This window comes from Cryptomeria japonica, chromosome 11 (assembly GCF_030272615.1).
Source record: "Cryptomeria japonica chromosome 11, Sugi_1.0, whole genome shotgun sequence".
Classification (NCBI taxonomy): domain Eukaryota; kingdom Viridiplantae; phylum Streptophyta; class Pinopsida; order Cupressales; family Cupressaceae; genus Cryptomeria; species Cryptomeria japonica.
Genome location: NC_081415.1, coordinates 153,573,576 through 153,584,688, shown reverse-complemented (window position 1 = coordinate 153,584,688; position 11,113 = coordinate 153,573,576). Strand labels below are relative to the sequence as shown.

Sequence of the window (11,113 nt, the reverse complement as noted above, 5' to 3'; positions counted from 1 at the left end):
CTTGGTTTAATGCCAGAGAATTTCTTGTAGCTATCCGGTAGTATTCATCTTCTCTCAGTAATAGATAAACCATTTGTTCTTCATTCGATCTCTTAGATAGCCTATAGAATGGACTTTGTAAAGAGAGGTAATGACCAAGCGTTGCATAAATAGATAACGATCCAATAAGCCCAATATTTATTCCTTCAGATGTCGTAATCGGACAAATACGTCCATAATGACTAGGATGATTATCCCGTGTATGAAAAGTAGACATTCGACTTGTCAATCTTCTAGGGCCCAAAGAGCTCTCTTTTCGACTATGAACTATTTCTACCAATGGATTAGTTTGATCCAAAAATTGTGATAAAGGGTGTAAACCCAAAAAATATTGAAATGTTTCCGTTAATGAAATTAATGTTTCCAATTTATTAGTTATTCTCTTTTTAGGATTGGTTGATGCAGATAATATAGTTTTTTCAATTGCTTCTCTGAAATCAATTAGGGCAAATCATAATTGCTCTTGTAATAAATCTACTACAGAATGAATATATCGATTTTTTAGGTGATCTATATCATCAGGTGTACCCATTCCAAATCGCACTTTGATGAGGTAATCCACAATAGCCAATACATCATGCGGTAATGAAAAAATTTCATTTTCGGGTATATCAAGACTTAGTTTTTTATTCGGATTTCGTCAACCATTCTTTCTTAATGCACATTTCATTCAAAAAAAAGCTCTTACTTTTTCATATATATCTTAAAATTCACAATTTTCTTTTTCTATCTCATCACTTATGTAGAGCTCTTTATAAAATTCCAAGATGGCTTCTTCCTTCCCGCCATACCAATAGAAATATGTATAATAGTCCTCTGAGTACTTGAAAAATGCTAAAATATTCTTATAGTCAAAAATATCTTTGGAATTTAGACCCATAGCCAATAAGAAAAGCAACACAATTTTATTTTTTTTCTGCTTACACGAATCCATATCTTTTTTGTTTTTTTCTTGATCTCTAATCTTGATCTTCCTCCCCAATCTGAAATTATTGTGCCAATATAGATAATGTTTCCCAATGGTTTTCGTTCCCAAGTCTAATAAATACCGGGACTTCTTAATATTTGATTTACCACGACTCTGTAATTTCCATTTATTACAAAAGTTCCTTTAGAATTCATTAAAGGAATATTTCCCAGATATAAAATCATCTGGGTCTTTATCTTTTCACGAGTTTTAGTTTTCTTAATCAATCTTGCTGGTACATATAATTGACAGTGATATGTAAGAGACATATATACATCATCTCTCTCTTTAATGGAAGGTTCTGTTAGTTTATATTCATTCCCAAAAAGGAGAAATTTTCTTCTTTTTTTTGGGCTTTCAATTTATGAAAACTTATTGAGTTCTTCTATTAAGCCTTGCTCAATAAAATGATCAAATCCCTCAAGTAGTATTTTACCAAATTTAGGAATTGTAAATATTCCTTTATTTTGATCTAATCACATTGAATGTTTCCTATTCTATGTATATATAGAGTATATTGTATATTTCGATATTTATTCCTCATTGATCTATATGAATAAATTTGACAAAAAATTGAGAGGTATATTTTGCTCACTATATCCCAAAAATAGAAGAAAAATAAGACATCCTTTTCTATTATCTTTTCATAAAGATATGATGGGGATTTTTCTATAGTTGTTAATCGTCTAGTTATTGACAAATGTGATTTATTATACTATAATTAATGGGTACTATAAATCCCTATCCTATACTAAAGGGAGGAACTAACTCTAAACCCCTAACCTATATTAGAAATTATAGGTTCCATTTCATGAAAACCAACCTCTTTTTCCTATTGGAAAGTGAAAATCCCCCTATTATACCTAGGGACTATAAATTGGTTATACGACATATCCGAGTGATAAAAAAGGATACGTGAAGTGATAAAAAAGGATATGTGAAGTGAAATATCCTACATAACATATCTGAGTGATAAAGGAAAATATCTTTTCCTTTAGGAAAAACAAGAGATCTAAACTAGATCTGGGGATGGCGATATAGCCAAGTGGTAAGGTAGGGGAATGCAAATCCTCGATCCCCAGTTCAAATCTGGGTGTCACCTTGGTAGCGTAAAAAAAGTTAAAGGAATCTAAAAGTCTCCATTTGTGCTCCATGTCTTTTGCAGACAACTTGTGTAGCTTCAGGTGCTATTGTTAATAGAGCGGATAAAATTCAATTTTATCGTTAATGTCTACTCCTATATGTAGTTGAGAGTAACTAGTTCCAAGAAACAATTTTGAGAAATCTCTACTATCAACTCATCCTTTCGGAATAGGAAGGTAGAGGATTTCCACTTTGCACTATCCTTATTAGTTCCATTAATATCAAGAATAAATAATGATATCATTATTTTTAATAAAGAGAGGGATTCGTATGGATATAGTCAGTATTGCTTGGGCTGCTCTAATGGTAGTTTTTACTTTTTCTCTTTCACTCGTAGTATGGGGTAGAAGTGGGCTTTAATAGAATTAATAGTCCTTCTATTTTGAATCATTCTGTTCAAAATAAATAAAAAATGATTTTACAATGATAATTATGTATTATCATTAATTATCTAGTAATATTGAATCATCAGTGATATGATCAAAATAAAAATGAATGATCATGTTATGAATACAATTCTACTTCATGTTTATCAAATATGAAGTAGTTCAATATATATATATATATATATATATATATATAGCGAATTAATATTATTAAGCATAGTATTCTTTACTATGCATATGTTAAAGAATATGGACAATTATTATGCTGCTCTATCCCAATTATACATAGACCCCTTTTCCATATCAATTTTTCCCCTTTACGATTTCCAATTTTGTATTTTACTATGTACTAGTAAATAATGTTTTCTACCGTATTCATGTTATAAAAAAAAAATACTTTTGCAAGTAGGTTATACTTAGAAGAACACCTATGTTCTATCTACATAAAGTTCCTTTTTCCAGAGATATATAAGAATGATTAGTTTCGCTTTTTTTATTAGGTATTGATAAAAAAGTACCCATGAAACAAATGATAATTTAGATCTACTTATCCAAAATTTGTGTAGAAGTAGTACAAAAGAAAAAGGAAAGGAAATTTTTTTCGTTTGTCCTACTTTTTCTAAAAAAAAAAACTCTATTCTTAACCCCTATTACTTTTTTTTTACTGAGGATCTAGATGAATTCTAGATTATCAGTAATCACTGTACTTCAGCTTGACTCGCCGTTTTTATGTAAATGATAAGTAGAAAAGCAATAGGAAATCCAATGTACAATGCAATAGCAATAAATGTGAGATTATTTACTTCCATGATTGATTTTTCCTTCGTTTTACAATAACTCGAGATTTGATCTCATAGAGTATCTCATTTTTTTGTCAAAAAAAATGGATTGAATCCATGGAGTAATTCCATCAATAGGATCAATCTGAGTAACGAAATTGAGTGGATTTGATGAATTCATCAATATAAATTAATTAGTATAACATACTATTATCTCTTGTTCATATCGGATTTAGTAATACGGTCCCTAATGGATCGATCCCACCGTCTTATTAGTATACTTCCAAGGTTTGACTCAATTCAATTTTATCGTTAGTAATAAATAACATCAGACATGCAAATTAAATTTGATTAATGAATCAAGTCTTTGTCTCAATCAAATATTTAGATGTTAATAACGATCCAAACTTTGCCTATTCGAGGATCAGAAAAGTATCATAAAGATTGCTCTGATGGATTATACTGATTGATTTGTTATTTTAATAGGACTAACTAATAATTAAAAACTTACCTTCATTAGAAAAAATCCCCCTCACAATACGGGGATATAATAATAGATAAAACGAAAAAAAAGAATGAATTCTTTTGTTCGGGTGAGAAAGGTGCCGAAGCTTTTACCTTATTTTAGAGAACAAATCACTGGGGGTAACTGTGGCTAAAAAAAGGGGGAGGGGGTACAAAGTCCTAGTGATGTTGTTGATGTGAATCCTCCAGGTTATTCACTCAATAAATACATATTGAATTTTTGTTCTGAAGATGTTTTTGAAAAATTTGCCATAATATGGTTGCTTCCTTTTTAATTAGGAGCCATCCTCTATTATATATCCATTCAAATTTTGTTAAAAAAAAAACTTTAGCTCGCTAATTCTAGGTAGGTATTTCATTTTCATTTCCAAAATTATCAATATGTTAGAAAAAAAGGCTGTCCTTTTTTTCTAATATATTGATAAGTTCAATCAATCTAAGTCGATTGAAACCTTGAAAAGGGTAATTATTTATTTTTTATTTTGCCCAAAATTATCTTATCCTAAGATAAGACCATGACCCTGGAATGAGTAGAATTCTTTGAATAGTAAAGGAAATAGAATTGAATTCTTATTTTAAGGATAATTAATTGGAATCCTTTTTATTTTTTTAAAATAATGAAAAAACGTTCTTTTTCATTTCTAAAAAAAGGGGAACTAGCAAATTTGAAATATTTTATTTATTTCTGAGCAAACAAAAATATGAGAGATGACCACAGAGTATAGAGCTATATGCAGTATGGATAAAAGAGGATTGTAGATCTATGCTGATAATTCGGTTGTATAATCCACATTCAAAATGTGAAAAAAAAGAAATCATCAAATCTATTCTAGTCTACTCTCTTTTCCTTTTTTGCTCTTGTTTTGGGTAGGGATCGCTCAAACAATTGTTCAATTTATTGAATCGGGACTGACGGGGCTCGAACCCGCAAATTTTGTCTTGACAGGGCGGTACTCTAACCAATTGAACTACAATCCCACTAGGTACAATTTATTTACTAATTAGTCATAGTAATTCAACTATGTCAGGTCGATAAAACAGTTTGTAAAACTTTTCTCTTTCAAATATTCTGAAAGTATCTATTCGTTCTAATTCTTCTATATCAAGTATATGGGATTCAAAAACCAATTACCATTTTTACCAATGTCAATAGATTGGTATCAATCTCAATCTATCGATCAAGTTGGTATTGGGCCGAGCTGGATTTGAACCAGTGTAGGCATATTGCCAACGAATTTACAGTCCGTCCCCATTAGCCACTCGGGCATCGACCCAAGAAAAAATGGGAAGTAATTATAATACCTAATTAGGTGTTATAATTACTTTCCTAGCCTAGTACCCCTAGGGGAAATCAATTCCCTGTTGGCTCCTTGAAAGAGAGATGTCCTAGGCCACAAGATGATAGGGGCCTACTTATTGTCATAATATTCAAATCCCTAGAAATTTGTCAATAAAAAGAATTTTTCTTCATATTCATTATTGAATATTCTTCTTGCATTGTCAGGATCAACAATATAACTATATATATATATAACTATATATATATATATATATACACACACACCTCATTAGATTATTCATATCTATGAATACATGGTAAGGCGTAAGTCATTGGTTCAAGCCCAATAAAGGGCTCTTGCAATAAAGCCTAGTGTTCATTTTGAATATTTGATTAAGACAAAAAAGCTGCAATAAAAAAAAATACTTGTCATGATGATTTTTTGTTATAATGGAATAGAATATGTAATAGAATTGAGGACAACTAATGTAGATTTTTTTTTTAGATCTAGCTTTTTATCTCCTTTATCTTACTGCTGATAAAACAAGGAATAGTACAAGATTAGGCATAATCTAGTTCACTTTCGTAATTTTGATTTGAGAATAATAATGGAAATTATTAATACTTAATTTCAATTTCAATTATTAGAATATTCTTATTTTTTTCTCTTAATTATTTTGCATTAAAATAAAGTCAATAAAAATGAGAAGTAAGTGAACCTAACCCATTAATTGATCAATATATAAGTTATTTTGATATTGAAAATTAAGGTAGATTTTGAAAGTGAACCTTTCTCAATCACTTGAAATTATTAAAAATTTTCATATTTGGTTGTTAATTGGATATTCTGTCGAATGATTTTTTTATTTCCGAAAAAATGGATATGTAAGTCTAAATTCTAGATGGAATTATTTTCCTTTTCTCTTTAATAGCATAATTTGATTATGATGTACCAAACATTCTTATATTAATGTACAAGACATTTTACTTTGGTCATTCTACCGGTGGAAAATAGATTGGAATTGAGATATAAAAAAAGATAAGAAAAGGTAAATGGTAAACAAAGGAACTGTTCATTTTTTATTATACTCAAATAGTATCACTTTTTTACTTATGAATTGAATAAAGGGAAAGGAATGAATAGAGTTCTTTCCTCTAGCTCTATGAGCTAGAAATAATATCTATTCCTATTTATTCGTAGAAACAATGTAGTAGTAAAAAACATAGAGATTCATAAAGCATTTAGAAATGTTACTATGAGTAAGATTCAAGATGTAATAATATTTAATAGAATATATATTGTGAATAATCTCTAGTGAAGAGCAAGAAGGAAGAAAAGCTAACTTCCTTTTCCGGCATTCTATTGATATTTATTACATTCAAAAGATAAGTTTTGGAAAATAAAAAAAGGGAATAGAAACAACTTCGGATTATCATGCATTTACTTATATTGTATTAGTTCGGTTTAACTGAATAAAATCTGTGCCAATAAGGAATCTTCGAAACCTGATTTATTGAAAGGGATGATGGATGAAAAATTGTTCATAAATATACAAAACAACGAATACCCTTTGATTCTATTAGATAGGGTGCTCGGGAAAGGTTGGAATAGTTAAATAGGAGGATTACTATGACTATAGCCCTTGGAAAGTCTTCCAAATAGGAACAAACTTTATTTGATATTATGGATGACTGGCTACATAGAGACCATTTTGTTTTTGTGGGTTGGTCTGGTCTATTGCTTTTTCCTTGTGCTTATTTTGTGCTAGGCGGATGGTTCACGGGTACAACTTTTGTGACTTCGTGGTATACTCATGGATTGGTTAGTTCCTATTTGGAAGGTTGTAATTTTTTAACTACTGCACTTTCTATGCCTGCTAATAGTTTAGCACATTCTTTGCTGCTATTATGGGGTCCTGAAGCACAAGGAGATTTTACTCGTTGGTGTCAATTAGGTGGTCTATGGACTTTCGTTGCTCTTCATGGTGCTTTTGGTCTAATAGGCTTCATGCTATGCCAATTTGAACTTGCTCGATTTGTATAATTATGACCTTATAATGCAATTGCGTTCTCTGCTCCAATTGCTATTTTTGTTTCCATATTCTTGATCTATCCATTAGGCCAGTCTAGTTGGTTTTTTGTGCCTAGTTTCGGCGTAGCAACTATTTTCTGATTTATCCTCTTTTTTCAAGGTTTTCATAATTGGACCTTGAATCCATTTCATATGATGGGAGTTGTCAGAGTATTGGGTGTTGCTCTTCTATGTGCTATTCATGGTGCTACCATGGAAAATACTTTATTTGAAGATGGTGATGGTGTAAATACATTCCGTGCTTTTAACCCAACTCAAGCCGAAGAGACTTATTCTATGGTCACTGCGAACCGTTTCTGGTCTCAAATTTTTGGGGCTGGTTTTTCCAATAAACGTTGGTTACATTTCTTCATGTTATTTGTGTCGGTGACTAGTTTATGGATGAGTTCCATTGGAGTAGTTGGCCTAGCTCTATACTTACGTGCTTATGATTTTGTTTCTCAAGAGATTTGTGCAGCAGAAGATCCTGAATTTGAAACTTTTTCTACAAAAAATATTCTTTTGAACAAAGGTATTCGGGCTTGGATGGCGGCTCAGGATTAGCCTCATGAAAACCTTATATTCCCTGAGGAGGTTGTACCCCATGGAAACGCTCTTTAATGGAACTCTAACTTTAGCTGGTCGTGACCAAGAAACCATTGGTTTTGCTTGGTGGGGTAGTAATGCCCGACTTATTAATTTTTCAGGCAAATTACCTGGGGCTCATGTGGCTCATGTCGAATTAATTGTATTCTGGGCTGGAGCAATGAATCTATTTGAAGTTGCTCATTTTGTATTGGAAAAACCTATGTATGAACAAGGATTGATTTTACTTCCCCATCTAGCGACTCTAGGATGGGGAGTCGGTCTTGGTGGGGAAATTGTGGACACTTTTCCCTATTTTGTATTCAGGGTACTTCACTTAATTTCTTCTACAGTTTTAGGCTTCGGTGGTATTTATCACACACTAATTGGACCCGAAACTTTAGAAGAATCTTTTCCATTTTTTGGTTATGTATGGAAAGATAGGAACAAAATGACCATAATTTTAGATATTCACCTAATCTTGCTAGGTGTTGGTGCTTTTCTCCTAGTGTTTAAGGCTTTGTATTTTGGTGGCATATATGATACTTGGGCTCTCGGTGGTGGAGATGTAAGAAAAATTATGAACCTTATGCTTAACACAAGTACTATATTTGGTTATTTACTCAAATCCCCTTTTGGAGGGGAGGGATGGATTGTTAGCATTGACAATCTAGAAGATCTAATTGGAGGACATGTGTGGTTAGGTTCCATTTGTATCTTTGGTGGTATCTAGCACATCTTAACAAAACCTTTTGCATGGGTTCACCGCGCATTTGTATGGTCCAAAGAAGCTTACTTATCCTATAGTTTGGCGGCTCTCTCTGTCTTTGGTTTCATTGCTTGTTGTTTTGTTTGGTTTAACAATACAACTTATCCCAGTGAATTCTATGGACCTATCGGCCCAGAGGCCTCTCAAGCACAAGCATTTACTTTTCTAGTTAGAGACCAATGTCTTGGAGCTAGTGTGGGGTTTTCCCAAGGGCTTATTGGTTTAGGTAAATATCTTATGCATTCTCCTACAGGAGAAATTATTTTTGGAGGGGTAACGATGCGTTTGTGGGATCTTCGTGCTCCTTGGTTGGAACCTCTAAGAGGTCCTAATGGTTTAGACTCGAGAAAGTTGAAAAAAGACATACAACCTTGGTAAGAACGATGTTCAACAGAATATATGACTCATGCTCCTTTAGGTTCTTTAAATTCTGTGGGTGGTGTAGCTACCGAGATTAATGCGGTCAATTATGTCTCACCTCAAAGTTGGTTAGCCACCTCTCATTTTGTTCTAGGATTTTTCTTTTTCGTAGGTCATTTGTGGCATGCAGGAAGAGCTCGTCCAGCTGCAACAGGATTTGAGAAAGGAATTGATCGTGATTTTGAACCTGTTCTTTCCATGACCCCTCTTAATTAAACCAAAGATAAAACTAGATATTATCTTTATTGAAAGGTGGGATAGTTATATCCTTTGTCATTATTCTTCCAGCTGAATCCTTGTTGCTTGGCTATATTCTATAGCCGAGCATTTTTTTGGCACTGAACTAAGTTCTATCTAGGATTTTTCTTTTTTGTAAGTTAGGTTTAGTTGTTCGATGAACAAAAGGAGATAGAGGGATTCAAACCCTCGATAGTTTTTGAACTATACTGGTTTTCAAGACCAGATCCATCAACCACTCAATCATCTCTCTTGAATTAGCATAGCTCATTTTATGCTGACAGATAATATCTATCTATAGGGCTATTGGTTTTATATATATATATATATATATATATATCATGATGATAAAAATAAAATTGATTCTTTTATACTAAAAGAAAATTTTTAAATTTCAATTTATTTATGATCAAATAAAAATCCGTAGTGCATTTTACTCAAAATTGACTGGATAGGGATCGAATGGTATAGCCTTTTGAATCTGTTGGAAACTTTTTAAGATCACAACCATGACTATTGCATTCCAATCGTCCATGTTTGCATTAATTGCAATTTCAACTCTACTAGTGATTGGTGTACCTATCGCACTTGCCTTTCCTAATGGTTGGTCAAGTAACAAAAATGTACTATTTTTAGGCGTATCATTATGGATTGGATCAGTCTTTTTAGTAGGTATTCTAAATTCTTTCATATCATAAGATATGTTTTAAGATCTTTTAGGTTTCAAATTTCCCTCTCCCCCCTCTCTAAGGGGCATCATAAATTATTCACAAGCGAATTTACGATAAATTTTAAAAAACCATGTAATGAGAGTACTCAAGGGAGAGGTTTTTTTTATTAGTATGATTGATAATTGATCAATCAATCTACTCAAATTGAAAAATTGACCTACATAGATTGGTAATATATGGGTATATATTATACCCATATATCGAGTCAAATACCAGATATTGATTAATTTTTAATTGGTCTTGTCTGGTCTTGTCCTTTATGCGGGTGTCAAGTGGTGATTTGTGGTTGGCCATAGCGGGTCAGGTCTCTAGTTAGAGTACTGTCGGGCAATGGACCTTGTATTAGCTTTTGATATGTTCAGTTGGATCTGTTTCTTTGTAGGGATCATTTATGTAATTATTGACCGATGTGGTCGATTGTTTGTTGGTATGATTCGCCTTGATGGCAGGAATGTAAATGATAAGAAAATTATGTACCCTTAACTTATTTAATTATTAGAGGGGTCTTGCAGTTGAGCAGACCCGGAGATGTAGCCCTCTAGGGGTGAACTCCGAGATCATTTTGGTGTTATGTGTTGCTTTTGTTCTTATGTTTCATGTTTTAGTGTTAGCATGTATGGATGGTATTTTGATAGAATGTGTAAGTGTATTAGATGAAATTAATTGTAATGCATGTTTTCAGTCGTCTCTTTATGCAGTAATGTGGTTCATGAAAGAGTGTAGTTGATTTGCAGAATGTATTCTATAATTGTTAAGGAAATTAAGTATGCATGGAAAGATCTCGTTAGTTTATGATGAAATTCAAGTGTGTTATTAAATTGGACTAAAATTTTAATGAAAAGTATGGATGAAGGGTATAAATAAACCTTAATGGATGAACTTTATCTTGTGATATATATTTTGTCTTGCTGAAAGAAATTATCCTTGTTTAAGAATTTTCTCGTTATTAAGACAATTGGCTTATTGGATTAATTAGTGTAAGTTAAGTTAAATGTGGAATTAAGTAATCGCGTTGGGAAACTCTTTAGATGATAGTTGATGTCTTCCACTGTGTAATCTGTACTTTGATATCTTATTGTATCTTTATGTTGTGTCTTATTTAAAAAAAAAATTTGTTGCACTCCATTCGTGTGTTTTAGCTTTATCCCTTCGGGGTTTCTTGGCGGGGCATTACACACATCC

General features: G+C 32.2%; 1 pseudogene; it reads left to right on the top strand.

Moving 5' to 3' along the window:
• Positions 1–6,748: 6,748 nt before the first annotated feature.
• LOC131859956 (photosystem II D2 protein-like) lies at positions 6,749–7,753 on the top strand (annotated as a pseudogene).
• Positions 7,754–11,113: the final 3,360 nt, after the last annotated feature.